The 21,413-nt window shown below is 36.9% G+C and overlaps 1 pseudogene; it reads right to left on the bottom strand.

Annotated features, from left to right (window-relative positions):
- Window positions 1-11,860: 11,860 nt before the first annotated feature.
- On the bottom strand, window positions 11,861-13,289 carry LOC103012344 (eIF-2-alpha kinase GCN2-like; annotated as a pseudogene).
- Between the last annotated feature and the right edge of the window lie 8,124 nt (window positions 13,290-21,413).

Genomic DNA, 21,413 nt, shown 5'->3' with positions numbered 1-21,413 from the left:
AACCAACCTCACCCACTGGGGGCAGACACCAAAGACAATGGGAACTATGAACATGCAGCCTGCAAAAAGGAGACCCCAACCACAGTAAATTAAACAAAATGAGAAGACAGAGAAATATGCAGCAGATGAAGGAGCAAGGTAAAAACCCACCAGACCAAACAAATGAAGAGGATATAGGCAGTCTACCTGAAAAAGAATTCATAGTCATGATAGTAAAGATGATCCAAAATCTTGGAAATAAAATGAGAAAATACAAGAAACGTTTAACAACCTAGAAGAACTAAAGAGCAAACAAACAATGATGAACAACACAATAAATGAAATTAAAAATTCTCTACAAGGAATCAATAGCAGAATAACTGAGGCAGAAGAACGGATAAGTGACCTGCAAGATAAAATAGTGGAAATAACTACCACAGAGCAGAATAAAGAAAAAAGAATGAAAAGAATTCAGGACCGTCTCAGAGACCTCTGGGACAACACTAAACGCACCAACATTCGAATTATAGGGGTCCCAGAAGAAAAAGAGAAAAAGAAAGGGACTGAGAAAATATTTGAGGAGATCATACTTGAACACTTCACTAATATGGGAAAGGAAATAGTCAATCAAGTCCAGGAATCACAGAGAGTCCCATACAGGATAAATCCAAGGAGAAACATGCCAAGACACATATTAATCAAACTATCAAAAATTAAATACAAAGAAAAAATATTAAAAGCAGCAAGGGAAAAGCAACAAATAACATACAAGGGAATCCCCATAAGGTTAACAGCTGATCTTTCAGCAGAAACTCTGCAAGCCAGAAGGGAGTGGCAAAACATATTTAAAGTGATGAAAGGGAGAAACCTACAAGCATGATTACTCTACCCAGCAAGGATCTCATTCAGAGATTCAGATGGAGAAATTAAAATCTTTACAGATAAGCAAAAGTTAAGAGAATTCACCACTACCAAACCAGCTTTACAACAAATGCTAAAGGAACTTCTCTAGGCAGGAAACACAAGAGAAGGAAGAGACCTACAATAACAAACCCAAAACAATTAAGAAAATGGTCATAGGAACATACATATTGATAACTAACTTAAATGTAAATGGATCAAATGCTCCAACCAAAGACATAGACTGGTTGAATGGATACAAAAACAAGACCTGTATATATGCTGTCTACAAGAGACCCACTTCAGACCTAGGGACACATACAGACTGAAAGTGAGGGGATGGAAAAAGATATTCCATGCAAAAGGAAATCAAAAGAAAGCTGGAGTAGCAGTTCTCATATCAGTCAAAATAGACTTTAAAATAAAGACTATTACAAGAGACAAAGAAGGACACTACATAATGATCAAGGGATCAATCCAAGAAGAATATAACAATTGTAAATATTTATGCACCCAACACAGGAGCACCTCAATACATAAGGCAAATGCTAACAGCCATAAAAGGGGAAGTTGACAGCAACGCAATCATAGTAGGGGGCTTTAACACCCCACTTTCACCAGTGGACAGATCATCCAAAATGAAAATAAATAAGGAAACACAAACTTTAAATGATACATTAAACAAGATGGACTTAATTGATATTTATAGGACATTCCATCCCAAAACAACAGAATACACGTTCTTCTCAAGTGCTCATAGAACATTCTTCAGGATAGATCATATCTTGGGTCACAAATCAAGCCTCAGTAACTTTCAGAAAACTGAAATCATATGAAGTATCTTTGCTGACCACAATGCTATGAGACTAGATATCAATTACAGGAAAAAAATCTGTAAAAAATACAAACACATGGAGGCTAAACAATACACTACTTAATAATCAAGAGATCACTGAAGAAGTCAAAAAATACCTAGAAACAAATGACAATGAAAACACAATGACCTAAAACCTATGGCATGCAGCAAAAGTAGTTCTAAGGGGGAAGTTTATAGCAATACAATCCAACCTCAAGAAACAAGAAACATTTCAAATAAAGAACCTAACCTTACACCTAAAGCAATTAGAGAAAGAAGAACAAAAACCCCAAAATTAGCAGAAGGAAAGAAATCATAAAGATCAGATCAGAAATAAATGAAAAAGAAATGAAGGAAACAATAGCAATGGTCAATAAAACTAAAAGCTGGTTCTTTGAGAAGATAATCAAAATTGATAAACCATTAGCCAGGCTCATCAAGAAAAAAAGGGACAAGACTCAAATCAACAGAATTAGAAATGAAAAAGCAGTAACAACTGACACTGCAGAAATACAAAGGATCATGAGTGTTACTACAAGCAACTCTATGCCAATAAAATGGACAACCTGGAAGAAATGGACAAATTCTTAGAAAAGTACAACCTTCCGAGACTGAACCAGGAAGAAATAGAAAATATAAACAGACCAATCACAACCACTGAAATTGAAACTGTGACTAAAAATCTTCCAACAAACAAAAGCCCAGGACGAGATGGCTTCACAGGCAAATTCTATCAAACATTTAGAGAAGAGCTAACACCTATCCTTCTCAAACTCTTCCAAAATATAGCAGAGGGAGGAACACTCCCAAACTCATTCAATGAGGCCACCCGCACCCTGATACCAAACCCAGGCAAAGATGTCACAAAAAAAGAAAACTACAGGCCAATATCACTGATGAACATGGATGCAAAAACCCTCAATAAAATACTAGCAAACAGAATCCAACAGCACATTAAAAGGATCACACACACACACACACACACACACACACACAAAAAGGATCACACACCATGATCAAGTGGGGTTTATCCCAGGAATGCAAGGATTCTTCAATATACGCAAATCAATCAGTATGATAAACCATATTAACAAACTGAAGGAGAAAAACCATATGATCATCTCAATAGATGCAGAAAAATCTTTCAACAAAATTCAACACCCAGTTATGATAAAAACTCTCCAGAAAGTAGGCATAGAGGGGACTTACCTCAACATAATAAAGGCCATATATGACAAACCCACAGCAAACATCGTCCTCAATGGTGAAAAACTGAAACCATTTCCACTAAGATCAGGAACAAGACAAGGTTGCCCACTCTCACCACTATTATTCAACATAGTTTTGGAAGTTTTAGCCACAGCAATCAGAGAAGAAAAAGAAATAAAAGGAATCCAAATTGGAAAAGAAGAAGTAAAACTGTCACTGTTTGCAGATGACATGATACTATACATAGAGAATCCTAAAGATGCTACCAGAAAACTACTAGAGCTAATCAATGAATTTGGGAAAGTAGCAGGATAAAAAATTAATACACAGAAGTCTCTTGTATTCCTATACAGTAATGATGAAAATTCTGAAAGAGAAATTAAGGAAACACTCCCATTTACCGTTGCAACAAAAAGAATAAAATATCTAGGAATAAACCTACCTAAGGAGACAAAAGACCTGTATGCAGAAAACTGTAAGATACTGATGAAATAAATTAAAGGTGATACAAACAGATGGAGAGATATACCATGTTCTTGGATTGGAAGAATCAACATTGTGAAAATGACTATTCTACCCAAAGCAATCTACAGATTCAATGCAATCCCTATCAAACTACCACTGGAATTTTTCACAGAACTAGAAAAAAACTTCACAATTTGTATGGAAACACAAAAGACCCCAAATAGCCAAAGCAATCTTGAGAAAGAAAAACGGAGCTGGAGGAATCAGGCTCCCTGACTTCAGACTTTACTACAAAGCTACAGTAATCAAGACAGTATGGTATTGGCACAAAAATAGAAATATAGATGAATGGAACAGGATAGAAAGCCCAGAGATAAACCCATGCACATATGGTCACCTTATCTTGATAAAGGAGACAAGAATATACAATGGAGAAAAGACAGCCTCTTCAATAAGTGGTGCTGGGAAAACTGGACAGCTACATGTGAAAGAGTGAAGTTAGAACACTCCCTAACACCATACACAAATATAAACTCAAAATGGATTAAAGACCTAAATGTAGGGCCAGACACTATAAAACTCTTAGAGGAAAACATAGGCAGAACACTCTATGACATAAATCACAGCAAGATCCTTTTTGACCCACCTCCTAGAGAAATGGAAATAAAAACAAAAATAAACAAATGGGACCTGATGAAACTTAAAAGCTTTTGCACAGGAAACCATAAACAAGATGAAAAGACAACCCTCAGAATGGGAGAAAACATTTGCAAATGAAGCAACTGACAAGGGATTAATCTCTAAAATATACAAGCAGCTCATGCAGCTCAATATCAAAGAAAACAAAAAACACAATCCAAAAATGGGCAGAAGATCTCAATGGCTATTTCTCCAAAGAAGACATACAGATGGCCAAGAAGCACATGAAAAGATGCTCAACATCACTAATCATTAGAGAAATGCAAATCAAAAGTACAATGAGGTACCATCTCACACCGGTCAGAATGGCCATCATCAAAAAATCTACAAACAATAAATGCCGGAGAGGGTGTGGAGAAAAGGGAACACTCTTGCACTGTTGGTGGGAATGTAAATTGATACAGCCACTATGGAGAACAGTATGGAGGTTCCTTAAAAAACTAAAAATAGAACTACCATACGACCGAGCAATCCCACTACTGGGCATATACCCTGAGAAAACTATAACTCAAAAAGAGTCATGTACCAAAATGTTCATTGCAGCTCTATTTACAATAGCTAGGACATGGAAGCAACCTAAATGTCCATCGACAGATGAATGGATAAAGAAGATGTGGCACATATATACAATGGAATATTACTCAGCCATAAAAAGAAATGAAATGGAGGTATTTGTAATGAGGTGGATGGAGTTAGAGTCTGTCATACAGAGTGAAGTAAGTCAGAAAGAGAAAAACAAATACAGTATGCTAACACATATATATGGAATCTAAGGGGAAAAAAAAAAAAAAAGACCATGAAGAACCTAGTGGCAAGATGGGAATAAAGACACAGACCTACTAAAGAATGGACTTGAGGATATGGGGAGGAGGAGGGGTGAGATGTGACAGGGTGAGAGAGTGTCATGGACATATATACACTACCAAATGTAAAATAGATAGCTTGTGGGAAGCAGCCGCATAGCACAAGGAGATCAGCTCGGTGCTATGTGACCGCCTGGGGGGGTGGGATGGGGAGGGTGGGAGGGAGGGAGATGCAGGAGGGAGGAGATATGGGAACGTGTGTATATGTGTAACTGATTCACTTTGTTATAAAGCAGAAACTAACACACCATTGTGAAGCAATTATACTTCAATAAAGATGTTTAAAAAATAAAAATAAAAAAAAAAACAAAAAAAAAACCTAAAAATAGAACTACCATATGACCCAGCAATCCCACTACTGGGCATATATCCTGAGAAAACCATAATTCAAAAAGAGTCATGTACCAAAATGTTCATTGCAGCTCTATTTACAATATCGAGGACATGGAAGCAACCTAAGTGTCCATCGACAGACGAATGGATAAAGAAGATGTGGCACATATATACAATGGAATATTACTTAGCCATAAAAAGAAATGAAATTGAGTTATTTGTAGTGAGGTGGATGGACCTAGAGACTGTCATACGGAGTGAAGTAAGTCAGAAAGAGAAAAACAAATACCGTATGCTAACACATATATATGGAATCTAAAAAAAAAAAAAAAAGTTCTGAAGAACCTAGGCGCAGGACAGGAACAAAGACAGAGACGTAGAGAATGGACTTGAGGACACGGGGAGGGGGAAGGGTAAGTTGGGACAAAGTGAGAGAGTGGCATGGACATATATACACTACCAACTGTAAAATAGATAGCTAGTGGGAAGAAGCTGCATAGCACAGGGAGATCAGCTCGGTGCTTTGTGTTCACCTAGAGGGGTGGGATAGGAAGTGTGGGAGGGAGATACAAGAGGGAGGAGATATGGGCATATATGTATATGTATAGCTGATTCACTTTGTTATACAGCAGAAACTAACACACCATTGTAAAGCAATTATACTCCAATAAAGATGTTTAAAAAAAAAAAAAAACTACAATGAAATACCATCTCACACCCATCAGGATAACTACTATCAAAAAAACAGAAAATAACAAGTGTTGGCCCAGATGTGGAGAAATGGGACCCCTTATGCCCAGTTCGTGGGGACAGAAAATGTTACAGCCACTGTAGAAAACAATATGACAGTTCCTCAGGAACTTAAAAATAGATATACCATAGGATCCAGCAATTCCACTTCTGGGGATATAACCAAAAGAATTGAAAGCAGGGTCTCAAAGGGATATTTATATACCCACAATCACAGCAGCATTATTCACAACAGCTAAAATGTGGATGCAACTGAAATATTCATCCACAGATGGAAAGATAAGAAAAATGTGTTATATACATAATGGAATATTATTTAGCCTTAAAAAGGAAGGAAATTCTGCAATATTGTATAACATGGATAAACCTTGGGAACATTATGCTAAATGAAATAAGCCAGTCACAAGAAGACTTATACTGTGTCTTTTTATATGAGAAGTGTTTCATGTGTTTGTTGGCATTCCACTTATATGAGGTACTTAGAGTAGAGAAGATACACAGATGGGAAATACGCATATGAAAAGATGTTCCTCAAAACATGTCATCAGGGCTTCCCTGGTGGCGCAGTGGTTGAGAATCTGCCTGCCAATGCAGGGGACACGGGTTCGAGCCCTGGTCTGGGAAGATCACACATGCCACGGAGCAACTGGGCCCGTGAGCCACAATTACTGAGCCTGCGCGTCTGGAGCCTGTGCTCCGCAACAAGAGAGGCCGTGATAGTGAGAGGCCCACGCACCGCGATGAAGAGTGACCCCCGCTTGCCACAACTAGAGAAAGCCCTCGCACAGAAACGAAGACCCGACACAGCCATAAATAAATAAATTAATTAATAAAAACAAACAAACAAAAAACATGTCATCAAGGAAATGCAAATGTCCATAGGTGAGTGGACCCAAGTTTGGTTTGGTAACATTTATGGAGTGGCTATTTGGAGAGGGGCAGGGGGTATATGGGAAATCTCTGTACCTTCCTCACAATTTTGCTGTGTGCCTAGCACTGTTATTTTCAAATGTCTCAAAAAAGAGAGACTTAGGAATGTGATAAACGTGAAAGAAAAATTTAGATAAACATAGGTTAACAATATTAAAGTTCATAAGAAAGCATTTAACATATATTTAGATATGATACTCCTTTAAATTTGCTCTAATTTTTCTATTACATGGTTTAAAGAATCAATATGGCATCAATAATATTAATTCATTGTAGAAAATTAAGTGACATGATATGCTGATATGGCAGATCTTTAATAAATTACTAAATCCCCAAGTTATTTTGGACGATTGAAAGAATAAGAAAGTAAGAACTAAGAAAAATGAAGGAAGCCAATCTCCCTCCCACAGTCCATGATATTTTGACTCTTTGCTTCAATTTTCCTCATATACAAAGAAAGAAAAACACCAGGAAATAGAGTTGATGGTTTAGTCAACGTTCAGAAATTTTAAATTGTCAGTTTAACCTTCACTAAACTTGAAAAATGTACTATTTTTGGTCACATTTCCTGTGTTGGTCAAACTGGTTTGGCCAGTTTTTCACTCTTCGTAATCCAGGTAGACTCAAATAAAAAATGCCTTGTTGTTGACACGTGAGTACCAGAATACACATCCATATGTTTATCATCTAGTGTGAATGATGCCTGAGGAGACAAGACAAGGCTTTAGGTACTACTAAAAGTAAATTTACAGTATTTGAGAAACATGGTCAAGACGGTACACAAAAATAAGGTAAAACATTATATACAATAGTAGATAAAGTCTGAGTATCTTAAGGAAATGCAAGAAAAAAACAAGCTGACTAAAGCAAAAATATACAAAATGTGGCAAGACTGACCATGTGTTTGTAAAAGCTGGATAATAGTACATGGCAGTGGGGCTTCCCTGGTGGAGCAGTGGTTGAGAATCTGCCTGCCAATGCAGGGGACACGGGTTCGAGCCCTGGTCTGGGACGATCCCACATGCCGTGGAGCAACTGGGCCCGTGAGCCACACCTACTGAGCCTGCGCATCTGGAGCCTGTGCTCCACAACAAGAGAGGCCGGGATAGTGAGAGGCCTGCGCACCGCGATGAAGAGTGGCCCCCGCTTGCCGCAACTAGAGAAAGCCCTCGCACAGAAATGAAGACCCAACACAGCCAAAAATAAATAAATAAAATAAAGAATTAAAAAAAGAAAAAAGATCCCACATGCCACAGCTAAGACCCGGTGCAGACAAAATAAATAAATATTAAAAAAAAAAAAAATAGTACATGGCAGTGAATCATTCCATTCCCTTGACTTTGTGTTTGAAATTTTCCATACAAAAAAAAAAAAAAAAAAAAAACAGGAGAAAAATAAAACTGAAAAAATCCAACTTGTGTTTTTTGAAGACCTTTATTAAACAACTAAATAAAAATATAGAAAAGTAGTAATGAACACATGATGCATTGAATTATAAGTTTCCTAGGGAAAAATAATACAATACAGAATATTGAATTAATATCAGGGGGAAAAAGACCGACCATCAATTAACCAAGAAAAGGTTGTGACTTTTAATGAAACGAATAAGTTCAGTATTCTTCGTTGTTGTTTTAAGCTTTTTTTTTTTTTTAATTAATTAATTAATTTATTTATTTATTTATGGCTGTGTTGGGTCTTCGTTTCTGTGCTAGGGCTTTCTCCAGTTGCGGCAAGCGGGGGCCACTCTTCATCACGGTGCGCGGGCCTCTCACTATCCCGGCCTCTCTTGTTGCGGAGCACAGGCTCCAGACGCGCAGGCTCAGTAGTTGTGGCTCACGGGCCAAGCTGCTCCGCGGCATGTGGGATCTTCCCAGACCAAGGCTCGAACCCGTGTCCCCTGCATTGGCAGGCAGATTCTCAACCGCTGCGCCACCAGGGAAGCCCTGTTTTAAGCTTTTAACGAGATAAATGAGAATGCTGGTTCAAAAACACGCACACACACACACACACACACACACACACACACACACACACACTGTCCATTGCCCCAAACAGGAGAGGGGATTCTTAGGAAATTGCAACTTATATAAGCAAGTACAATTGACCCTGAACAACATGGGTTTCAACTGCACAAGTCCACTTATATGTAGATTTTTTTTCAATAAATGCATACTATGTTACTACATAATCTAAGGTTGGTTGAATCTGTGGATGCAGAACCATGAATATGGAGCACCGATTTCAGACTGTGTAGGAATGGGCACCTCTAACCCTGGTGTTGTTCAAGGGTCAGTGGTAGTTTTAGATAAATGATTTGTGAAAGTTTTTGTACTAAGCCAGTTATTTTTTTAAATCACTGGGTGCTAGGAAACTAAATGTTTCTAAAATACAAATATGGTACCAATTCAAAGACAAAAGGGACGTTTTTGGTTAAAATGATATTACATTGAGTCCAATACAAATACCTTAGTAAAATTATGTGTAGCCAAAAACTTTTGGAAATAGAATCAAATGAAAAACAAAAGTAAAGTTTTAAAGAAAAACCAGGCCTAATATTTAATAGTTTTTGTTAGTAGAATCACAGTATTAGTGGGGTGGAGGACTTTAGTATGTTACCCATTGTTTGGTCTAAAATAAAATATATACACTGCCTCAGGAAATTTTGTCTGAAAATTGAATCTGCATTATGGACTAGGTTCTCAGTGAAGAACCTCAAGCTGAATGATGAGGGTGACTTGTTAAAGAAAAATAAAATAAAGAGTTTGTATTGTTAGGAAAACAATAAAAATTACAAGCCTGCATATTTTGTTCTCAGAAGTTCCCTTTGGAACAAAAAAAGCACAAACGCCCTAGTATACTACCTACCCTGGTCTGAGGGCTTTCTTTCTTTGCTACTTTGTTCCCCTGTTTCTGAACACTTCTCCTCCCCTTAGCACCCGTGGACCCCGTCTGTAATCTAACATCCAATTCTTATCAGAATTTTCTGTCCCCTGAATCAATCCTGTCAACTCCTTAAAGCTAATTTTGTATAGAACAAGATTTATTTAAACAATCTTGCTGACAAATTTATTTAAAGACTCCTAATTTAGAAGGAAGAAAAGCACACTTAAGAGGTAACTAAATAATTTAGTGATTCTCACAAGGAGACCTAAGGGAAAACTTAGGAGTGCACATGGGTACTTATTTTTTCTGCTTTATTGAGGTATAAATGACAAATAAAATTGTAAGATAATTAAAGTGTGCAACAGGATGATTTGATATACATCTACGTTGTGAAAGGATTCCCCTCCCTCCAGTCAAGTTAATTAACATATCCATCACCTAACATATTTGCCTTTTTTCTTTTTGTGGTGAGAACATTTAAGTTTTACTCTCTTAGCAAATTTCAGTTATACAAAACTGAAACTGATAACTGAGTGTTATCAACTCATAGTCACCATGTTATACATTCGATCCTCAGACCTTATTCATCTCATAACTGACTTTTTCCTTTTTACCAGCCTCTGATTTCCCCCATCTGCAGTCCCTGGAAACCACTTTTCTACTCTGTTTCTATGTGTTCAACTTTTTTTTAGATTCCCCATCTAAGTGATACTGTAACCGAAAGTGGGGTCTGGCTGCTGACCCCTCAAAAGCCAATAAAGGGGAAAGGTTGGTGGAAAGGAAAGTTTGCTTTATTTTGGATGCCAGCAAGTGTGGGGGAGGGCGGACGCCTGTCCATAGGCCAACTCACCCCCACTGACAATCGGGGGCAAGAGCTTTTATAGGCTGAGGGAGGGGGCTACATGCAGAAATAGCACAGTCAGCTCTGACAGTCATCTTGAACTTGGTCATTGGTGGTCTGATCAGCGTCATCTGGATTGTTTTAAGTACAATTAGTCTTTATTTCCAGGGTAGGTTTGTTTCCATTTCTTGAGGCCAATTCTCGGAATTGTGGCAGCTGATGTCATGGCTACAGTCTGGTCATCACGAAGTTAACTTCTCCACCTGGTGTGGGTTTCAGTATCTACAAGACAGCTCACAGGATATGGCTCAGAATATTATCGATAGCCCTTGAGAAGGAACTAAAGGTCCTTGACTATGCTTAATGACTAAACTATTATTATTTGGTCTCCTTTGACTCTTGTCCTTTGTTTCTGCATTTTCTCACTTCTCTGATTAAACTTATTGTTTGTCTAAAGTTTTTCCACAGACAAAAGGCAGGCTGAGGACATGGGTGGCATAGACCATAGGGTCCTGCTCCGTTTCAATACCATACAGTGTTTGTCTTTGTCTGGCTTATTTCATTTAGCATAATGCCTTCCAGGTTATCCACATTGTCAAAAATGACAGGATTTCCATTTTTTTTTAAGGCTGAGTAATATTCCTGTGTGTGTGTGTGTGTGTGTGTGTGTGTGTGTGTGTTTGTGTCTGTAAGTGTATCTAATAATTTCTTGATTATTCTTCCACTGACAGACACTTAGGTTGTTTTCATACCTTGGTTATTGTGAATAATGCTGCAATGAACATGGGAGTACAGCTATCTCTTTGAGATAATGTTTTTGTTTCCTTCGGATATATACTCAGACGTGGGATTGCTAGATCATATGGTAGTTCTATTTTAATTTTTTGAGGAACCTCAAAAACTGTTTTCCACTGTTGCTGTACCAGTTTACATTCCCATCATGTGTGCATAAGAGTTCCCTTTTTTAAATATGAAAGCATTTATTGTGTTCAAAAAGATAAATTTATAATATATTACACATGAAAAACTTACAACTTACTTTGTAGGACAGCTTCTTAGAATGTAAAGTTAATTTTAAATTACAATGAATGTGCAACAATTTATAGTATAAGCTCCTGTCTTTTTGAACAATGTAATGATCATTCTTGAGAATTAAAATAAGTTTCTGTAGTATTCATCGCTGTAGCTATACAGGAATAGCACAGACACATTTTTTTCTACTTTGATGTTATAAATTTCATCACAGACTAATTTGAGGTATCTTTATTTTGACAAGCATGACAGCAGCTACTTCACAGTTGTGTTAAATGCCTGTTCATCAGCATCCCACTCTAATGATAAAAACTGTAAGATTGTTTCTTTGGGTAGATCCACAGCCAAAATTTCAATTTCACTGCTTTTCTGATGTAAGTTGGCAAGGCAGGTATGAAGTGTTTTTATCTGAGTTTCATACCATCCCCTAGTGCTGGCTGACAGCTTCTCTGGGACAATCACACTCACAATATGAACAAATGTTGCTTCATGGATTTCAACAAACCTGAAGCATTTGAAAATGACCCCTTCAGATTTTGTACTGCAAGATTTTCAGAAACTTCTCTGATAGTCCTTTTGTAACCGAGCAGGACCCAAGGGGCCTTCCTGTGACACCTGCCCCCGACGTCCTCCACTTGCCTCTTGTCTGTAGAAAAAGTTTAGCCAAAGAATTAATTTAATCAGAGGAGTGAGAAAAATGCAGAAGCAAAGAAAAGCAGTCAATAAGACAAAATAATAATAGTTTAGTCATTAAAGTCAAGGACCTCTAGTTCCTCCTCAAGGGCTATAGATAATATTCTGAGCCATGTACTTTGAGCTGTTTTGCAGATACACAAACCCCAACCAGGTGGAAGAAGTTAACTGCATGATGACCAGACTGTAGCCATGACATAAACTGCTCCATCTTACACAATTCCAAGAACTGGCCTCAAGGAAATGGGAACAAACAGACCCTGGAACTGAAGATTAACTGTACTTAAAACAATCAAGATGACACTGATCAGACCACCACATGACCAAATTCAAGTTGATTGTCAGAGTTGACTGTGCTGTTCTGCATGTAGCCCACTCCCTCCACTTACAACCCCTGAAACTTCCCTTTAAAATCTCATGCCCCTTGATTGGCAGTTGGGAGTTGGTTCTTTGTGACATGAGTCCACCTTCTTCCCAGGATTGCTGGCCTCCTAAATAAGACAACCTTTCCTTTCTACCAATACTTGTATCTTGAGTATTGGCTTTCAAGCAGTGAGCAGCCAAATCTAAGTTTAGTAACACTTTCATCACTGACTTTAGTCCTCAGTTTCTGCCCAACGTGGACCACGAGATTGGACTCCAGCACTCATTTCTCTGTTAGCCATTCCTTCTCAAAAGATTTAACCTTGACATGGCTTCCTTCTTTATCTGAGACAAGGGTCACATAGGTGAGTTCATCATGTCTGCAGTACTCCTGTAATTCCTCTTGGGACTGTGACAAGTCATACATGATTTCTGCTGTGATTCTCGCTGACCAGAGTTTCTGGGCTTGGTTGATGGCTCTGGTCATGGACATCTGGCCAGCACTTACAACAAGGAGGTCACAAGAGCTTATTATAACAGGTTCTTCCAGGTTGAGGACAGGAGATTCCCTTTTCTCAACATCCTTGCCAACACCTATTATCACTTGCCTTTTTGTTAATAGTCCTCCTAAGTGGTGTGAGGTAATATTGCAGTTTTGATTTGCATTTCTCTGATGATTAGTGATGTTAAGCCCCTTTTTATGTGCCTGTTAGCCATTCATATGTCTTCTCTGGAAAAACTCTATTCCAATCTTTTGCCCATATTTTAATTGGGTTGTTTGTAGGTTTTTTGCTATTAAGTTGTATGAGTTCCTTGTATATTTTGGATATTAATCTCTCAACAGATATGTGGTTTGAAATATGTTCTCCCATTCCATAGGTTGCGTTTTCATTTTGTTGATGGTTTCCTTTGCTGAGCAGAAACTTTTTCCCCACATTTGGTTCACTGGTATAATAGTAGCAGAAATACTATTGTCAAGTTTATAACAACTCTGAATTGAAAAGTATGAAACAAAAAATGAATATATAGAATAAACAGATTATAGAATTATCCATGGGAGAAAAACCTTCTGTGATAAATGACTTCTGACCTTTTAAAAAATATTCATTTATTTATTTATTTGGCTGTGTGGGGTCTTAGCTGCAACACAGGGGATCTTTGTTGCTGTGTGTGGGATCTTCATCGTGGTGTGCAGGATCTTTAGCTGCAGCATGTGGAATCTTTAGTTGCAATATGCGAACTCTTAGTTGTAGCACGTGGGATCTAGTTCCTTGATCAGAGATTGAACCCGGGCCCCCTGCATTGGGAGTGCAGAGTCTTAGCCACCGGACCACCAGAGAAGTCCCGACTTCTGACTTTTTAGCAGTATTCAGTTGGGAGTTCCAGGAACTGAAATATTTTGTCTTAAGTTTCAGTAGTTTTCTGTAGAAGACTTAGCTTTGTTTCCCTAGAAACTTGATGATAATTTTTCAGAGACACATAATCAACAAATTATTCTCTGCCCCATTTAAAAATTGCATTCATTATTTACCAAAAAAGATGAAAAATATAATAAATTTTAGAAATATTTATTTCAAATGTATTAATAAAATAGGTCTTTGACACTGCAATTTTTAGTTTCCTGGAAAATTCACTTATGTGGAATGGCTTATTCTCTGACAGGGGCACAGTACAAGATTTTTAGTTTTATATAATCCCACCTGTTATTTTTGCTTTTGTTGCCTTTGCTCTTGGTGTCAAATCCAGAAAATCATTGCCAAGACCAACGTCAAGGAGCTTACCCTTTATATTTCTTCTAGAAGTTTTACAGTTTCAGGTCTTATGTTCATGTCTTTAATCCATTTTGAGTTGATTTTTTTGTATGGTGTAAGATAAGAGTGCAATTTCATTCTTTTGCATATGACAATCCAGTTTTCCTAACACCATTTATTAAAGAGACTGTCCTATTGAGATGATCATGTGATTTTTATCCTTCATTTTGTTAATGTAGTGTATTGTATTATTGATTGATTTGCAGATGTTGAACCATCCTGTATCCCTGGAATAAATCCCATTTGATCATGTTGAATCATTGTTTTCATACTATTGAATATGATTCACTAATATTTTGTTGAGAATTTTTGCATCTATGTTCATTAATGATATGACTTGTAATATTCTTTTCTTGTAGTGTTCTTGTCTGGCTTTGGTATCAGGGTAATGTTACCCTTGTAAAATAAGTTTGGAAGTGTTTTTTTAAATTTTGTTCTGTTTTTTTGTACAGCAGGTTGGAAGTGTTTTCTTGTCTTCTATTTTTTGGGAGAGTTTGAGAAGGACTGGTATTAGCTCTTCTTTAAATGTTGAGCAGAATTCGACAGTGAAGCTATCTGGTCCTGGAATTTTCTTTGTCAGGAGGTTTTTTTTTATTACTGATTCAATCTCCTTTATTAGCAATTGGTCTGCTCATATTATCTATTTTTTCATAATTTAGTCTCGGTTGGTTGTATGTTTCTAGTAATTTCTCCATTTCTTCCAGGTTGTCCAATCTGTTGGTGTATAATTGTTCATAGTAGTTTCTTAGGGTCCTTTGTATTTGTGTAGTATCAGTTGTAATGTCTTCTCTTTAATTTCTAATTTTATTTGAGTCTTCTTTTCTTGGTAAGTCTAGCTAAAGGTTTGTCTATTTTGTTTGTCTTTTCAAAAAAACCACTCTTAGTTTCATTGTTTCATTGATCTTTTCTCTTTTCTTTCTTTTTAGTCTGTATTTCATTTATTTCTGCTCTGATCTTTGTTATTTCCCTTCTTAACTTTGGGCTTAGTTTGTTCTTCTTCTTCTAGTTGCTTAAGGTGTAAAATAAGATTGCTTGTTTGAGACATTTTTTTTTTCTTAATATAGGTATTTATAGCTACAAACTTCTTTCTTAGAACTGCCTTTCCTTCGTCCCATAATTTTTGTATTGTTTATATATTTGTTATAACAATTTTATTAGAAACTGTTGTATTTTGGGGACTTCCCAGGTGGTCCAGTGGCTAAGACTCCGTGCACCCAGTGCAGGGGGCCCAGGTTTGAATCCTGGTCAGAGAACTAATCCCACATGCTGCAACTAAGAGTTCGCATGCTGCAACTAAAGATCACGCAGGCCGCAGCTAAAGATCCCATGTGCTGCAACTAAGACCTGATGCAGCCAAATTAAATAAATAAATAAATAAATATTTTAAAAAAGAAATTATTGTATTTTTACATAGTAAGATAGTCAAACTTTCTTTTAAAGTATTTATAAATCCCTTCACAATGGTTTATTATGTGACCTATGGACTATCCCTGTGCTTTTAGTGATAATGACAGGCCTACTTTACTCTCAGACAAGCACAAAATAGTGAATGGAAAAATCATGAGTGCTATGGACTAAACTGTGTCCTCAAAAATTCATATGTTGAAAACCTAGCCCCCAATTTGGCTTTATTAAGAGTAAGGAAGTAATTAAGGTTTAAACGAGGTCATAAGGGTGGGGCCTTGATCTTATAGGATTAGGGTCCTTATAAGAAGAGGCCAGTTATCTCATTCCCTCACTCCCCCACTCCCTGCCCATGTGAGGACACAGCAAGAAGGCAACCATCAGCAAGCCAGGAATACAGTCCTTATCAGAAACCTAACCAGCTAGCACTTCAATCTTGGACTTCCTAGCCTCTGGAAGTGTGAGAAAATAAACTTCTGTTGCTCTGTTAATAAATTTCAGTCTAAGGTATTTTCTTATGGCAGTCTGAGTAGACTAATACAATGAGCAAATTACAAGTTCATATCTTCCAACTAAATTGTATTTGTATGCTTTTCCTCAAGCTAGCATTTGACTAGAGGTTTTATCAGTTAATTTTATTTCCCCTTCCTCAATTCCAGTTTTATAAAGCCATATCGGTAGCAGAAGAGGGAAAAGGGGAAGTAAGGAATATGCATAATACACATGGCAGGCATGTGCCTTATAAAATGCTAACTATATTCATTATTTACAGTGGTTAAGTATATTAGATCGACACATGTTTTATGAAAATTACGGTGAATCCAGATGGAAGAAGGGTCCCTTGATTCAGCCCCTCTGTGTCCAACCAAGCCAGGATTGTAGACATAAATTTTCGTAGTGTAAAGGCAAAGAGCACTGCTTTGGATCCAGAGAGACTTGGGTGTGTGATATTGAAAAACCTACCTAGGCATTCTGAACTTTAGTTTCTTCATATGTAAAAGAGGGATAATAATAACTACCTCACAGAGCTTCGTGAGAATTGAGATAACATATGGCACTCAATGAATGGTTGATATTATTATGAAGGGAAAACATTTAATTCAGAGGAACAATGGTGTTTGAACTGAATTAGCAATGAAAGCTGGCTACAGTGCAAACCTTTATTGGGTCTTAAGAACTATATACCTAACCTATGCACTACACATACAAATGCTTGTAAAAAATGGAAACCTAAAGCTATTTGTGTGTTATTTTAATGGGTGAAGCATCACAAGAAGCCTCCATTCCAGATGTAGAAGAATCCGTTCCTTCCCTCATTTCTATAGCATCTGGTGGCCTTAGACTTGAGAATTTCTGTTGAAGCAGAGCCCTTGTTCTGAAGCATGCAGCTCTGCCTCTGGTAGTCAGAGTTTCTAAACACATCCTTGTGATTGCTTTTTTATTTTTTAATAGTTGATGTACAATATTATATAAGTTACAGGTATATAACATAGTGGTTCACAATTTTTAAAGGTTATACTCCATTTATAGTTATCATAAAATATTGTCTACTTTCCTTGTGTTGTACAATATATCCTTGTAGCTTATTTATTTTATACATAATAGTGTGTATCTCTTAATCCCCTACCCCTGACATCTTTGTGACTTTTAACATCCAAATTAGCTAGTGGTTTCACTCTTTATTTACAGAGATGAAAATTTTGATTATTTTTATTTTTGAAACCTATCTTTCATTTGATTAACCTCATATTCATGAATATAATATAATCTCATTCTTATGACCAAAAAGAAGTCAGCAGTGATGGGAAACAAAAACTGATCCCCAATTAGAACCTGTTTACTTATTAAGAAGGTGCTTAGAAGGTACTGCTTCCTGAGGCATGTAAATTCAAACACCAAAAAGGGACCAACTAAACTTGAGTTCAAAATAAAAGAAATAGACTTGGGTAGACTGTGAGTTGGCATACATTACCAGACCCAAGAAATGCAAGATCATACAAAGTCATCCTGCCTGAATTTCATGTGTTCTCCCCTACACTACTCCACTACCTGTACACTACTGTCACAATGCTACCCAAAATGTCAAAAATTACAGAGTAAACCACCAACGGGCAACTTATCTACTGAAAACAAAGTCTTAAAATAAGATATTTTGTCAATAAATGAGGAAAAAACCATTTTTCAGATGCTCTATTTTGACAAACCTTGCTTAGAATAACTTAGAAAAATTCAGATACTTACTTATAAGGTTTTAGAATGAATTTTACATACATTAAGATGGAAAGGATACATATTAACTCCAAATACACCAGGACAGGACAGAAACAGGATTTCACACAAAATATATTTCTTTTCTCTTTCGTATTGCCTGAATCTCAAAAATAACTATATATAATACTATGTAAGTAAATACATATAATATGAAGTAAATTAGTTAATTTCACTTCCCATGTTAACTCTTTCATGTGGCTTCTTGTTTTCTTAATTTCGTGTACAAGAAACTTACATCTATGAGTATTATGTACACAAAGCGCAATTCTAAGAACTCTCTACAGTTACCTATTAATATACTTAATGGGGAAATAAAGAATAGTGTGTCACTTAACGTAATGACACAGGAGACCTGAAGATGAAATTATCACTTCCGTAATGAGGCTTTTCTCAATTAAAAAATAAAAACGCAAATCAATGGACAATAGAACCCACCCTCACCCAAAAGAGAAAAAAAAAAAACCCAGAAGGAAGAAAGCACACAGATTTATATACCAGGCAAAGAGGTAGTCACTCTGGACCCCTTTTGAATGAGAGAAAGACCTCAAGAAATCTTGAAATGCAACTGGGCTTATTTTTTAAGTGGACAGACCCTTTATAGCCTAGTTCCTTTGTGAGCTTCACCACTCCCAACCCCCATCCCCCATCTGTGCTACTTTCAGCAGAGCAGTGATCCATTTGTTGCCAGGGGATGTATCGTGGGTTTCAATGGCAAAGCTCCCAGGGAAACTCCCTGGGGGGGGGGGGGGTCAGAGTTTCCTCCTGGGAGGAGTGGTTAGAACAACAAGTAGTTTTTCCCTTCATAACTCTCATCTCCCCAAGGTTTTCCTCTGTAGCTTCTTTACCCCAGGCTTATGCGTAGATTTGGTGGCTGAACTGATGCTGTGAGGGAGAGCAGTTAACCTGGTTAAGTTGGTGACACTGTCTGAGCCATACATGAAATCAAGGGATGGGAACAAAACCTTTGTTTTGGCATTGTGGGGTTTCTTTCAAGCACAGAAACACTGCATTATTGGTGTCTCTGTACAATGTTGTTCCATCATCACAGTCTTTAAAATATTGGAATGCCAAAACTCAATGATTTTATGTCTCTTTGCAATGTAATAAACTCTTTGTAGGACAAAGGCTGAATATAATTGGTGAGATCGACAATGCCTAGCAGGTCTTAAAAAAAAAAAAAGGAAGATATGCAAGAGAGAAGAGAAACAGTAGGGAAAAAAACCTGTTAACTCACGAAGAATTGAGGGAGTATGAAGTATGCACGTGTCTCACCAAATTTCTGAACTAGAGACTTCTAAAAGTCATATATAGAATGAATAATAGGAGATTAATTAGGCAGATTACTTTTTATTTATAATAAATATCAGTAATATCAAGATATATCAATTCTATTATTGCATCATAATAGTGATAATTAAATTCCTTTTATCTCAAGGTATATTTTACGGAATACATGTTCCCTTCAAAAATTTCTGTTTCTTGTGATCATACTTAGGCATAAGAATCACTTAAAGTTCTTAAGTCTACACCAAGTTATTAAACTATAGAAAGATTCAGTGTAAAATTTGTTACATTATGATTACTGATCAGGCTATTCTTCTTAGTTATGGGACAAGAATTATAATCTTCTAAACATATGTCTGAGGATAACAAATATTTTCTTAACTAGCTAGAGGCAAACAACGATAAGGCTATATTATGCAAATGTCAGCAATTAGCCACTAAAATTAAATTAAATTAAATTAAATTAAATTAAATTTACACTTCAGTCCATCAAATGCACTGGCCATATGTCAAGTGCTCAAAAGCCACACATGTCTAGTAGCTACCTTATTGGACAGTGCAGATACAGAACATTTCCATCACCACAGAGTTCTCCTGGCCATTGCTGCTCTAAGGAGAAGCCTCTAAAAAAAGAGGATCTGGAAAAAAAAAAAAAAAAAAGAGGATCTGGTAGATAAGTGGGGAGGAGAACTAAGCTCAGTGACTCAATGTGAGGCTATGCCATCCCTTTTTTATATCAGTTTCACCTCATTATTTAGGAAGAGATAGATGAATGTGTTTCTCTCAGAGTTTGAAGGAAGTGTTGCTTGTCCTGTGCTGAACTCAATCAGAAAAATTGAATTATGATGTCTTACTCTCATGTACAAGATGTAGTCCAACAAGACTCAGACACAGTTTTCAGTTATTTTAAATAACTAATTTTAAACTAACAATTAGGGACTTCTGTGGTGGCGCAGTGGATAGGACTCTGCGCTCCCTATGCCGAGGGCCCGGGTTTGATTCCTGGTCAGGGAACTAGATCCCACATGCATGCCGCAACTAAGAGCTCGCATGCCACAACTAAGGAGCCCGCCTGCCACAACTAAGACCCAGTGCAACCAAACAAATAAATATAAACCCCCCCCAAAAAAAGCAACTAACAACTAATGAAGGCATAAGGAATCTAGATTACAAGAGAAAAGTATGCCCTTGACAAACTGGGAGAAGTTTAATTTAACATTTTCGCAATCTTTTAAATATCTATGACCTCTTCTAACAAAAAGCATCAGTAAGCTTTATGAGCCTTCAAAGGTCTCTTCATTACAGATGCAGGCCATTTTTAACTGCTGCTATGTAGGTTCAAATATGCAAAACAATTTTGAAAGAAAAAGAGAAAAAACAAAACAAAACATGTTTCAGTTGAAAACTTTAGGACCTAAAGGAGACAAATGTATTTGCACTAAAACATAGCCAGAATAGAGAGAAAAAAAACACTTATTTCAAAGGAATTGATATTGAATATTTAAAGATTTTATGAAGAAGAATTTGTACTTGGGCCAGAAGATTGCATTTCTTTTCCTATTGCTGCTAGATAAGCTAGGGGTGTGTGTTTTCATTACAAAAGAACTCCTTGAATTAAAAAAGTACTCAAAAAATAAATTAATAAATTAAAAAGTACTCAAATCAGTTTACTTAAATAGAAAATTACCATAAGCGCTTGTGTTTGTGTATGTGTATGGGTATATTTTTATATGTGAATAAAAGTGTTGAGAGAAGGCAAACTTAAGTGGAAGTCTGCAGAGTCATTGATACATGCTCTAGCCTACATCACTTCATCTCTAGCAAAGATTCAACAGTAAAGCAAAAAT

Source organism: Balaenoptera acutorostrata, chromosome 3 (assembly GCF_949987535.1).
Source record: "Balaenoptera acutorostrata chromosome 3, mBalAcu1.1, whole genome shotgun sequence".
In the NCBI taxonomy this organism is placed as follows: domain Eukaryota; kingdom Metazoa; phylum Chordata; class Mammalia; order Artiodactyla; family Balaenopteridae; genus Balaenoptera; species Balaenoptera acutorostrata.
This window is presented reverse-complemented; position numbering and strand designations above follow the sequence as displayed.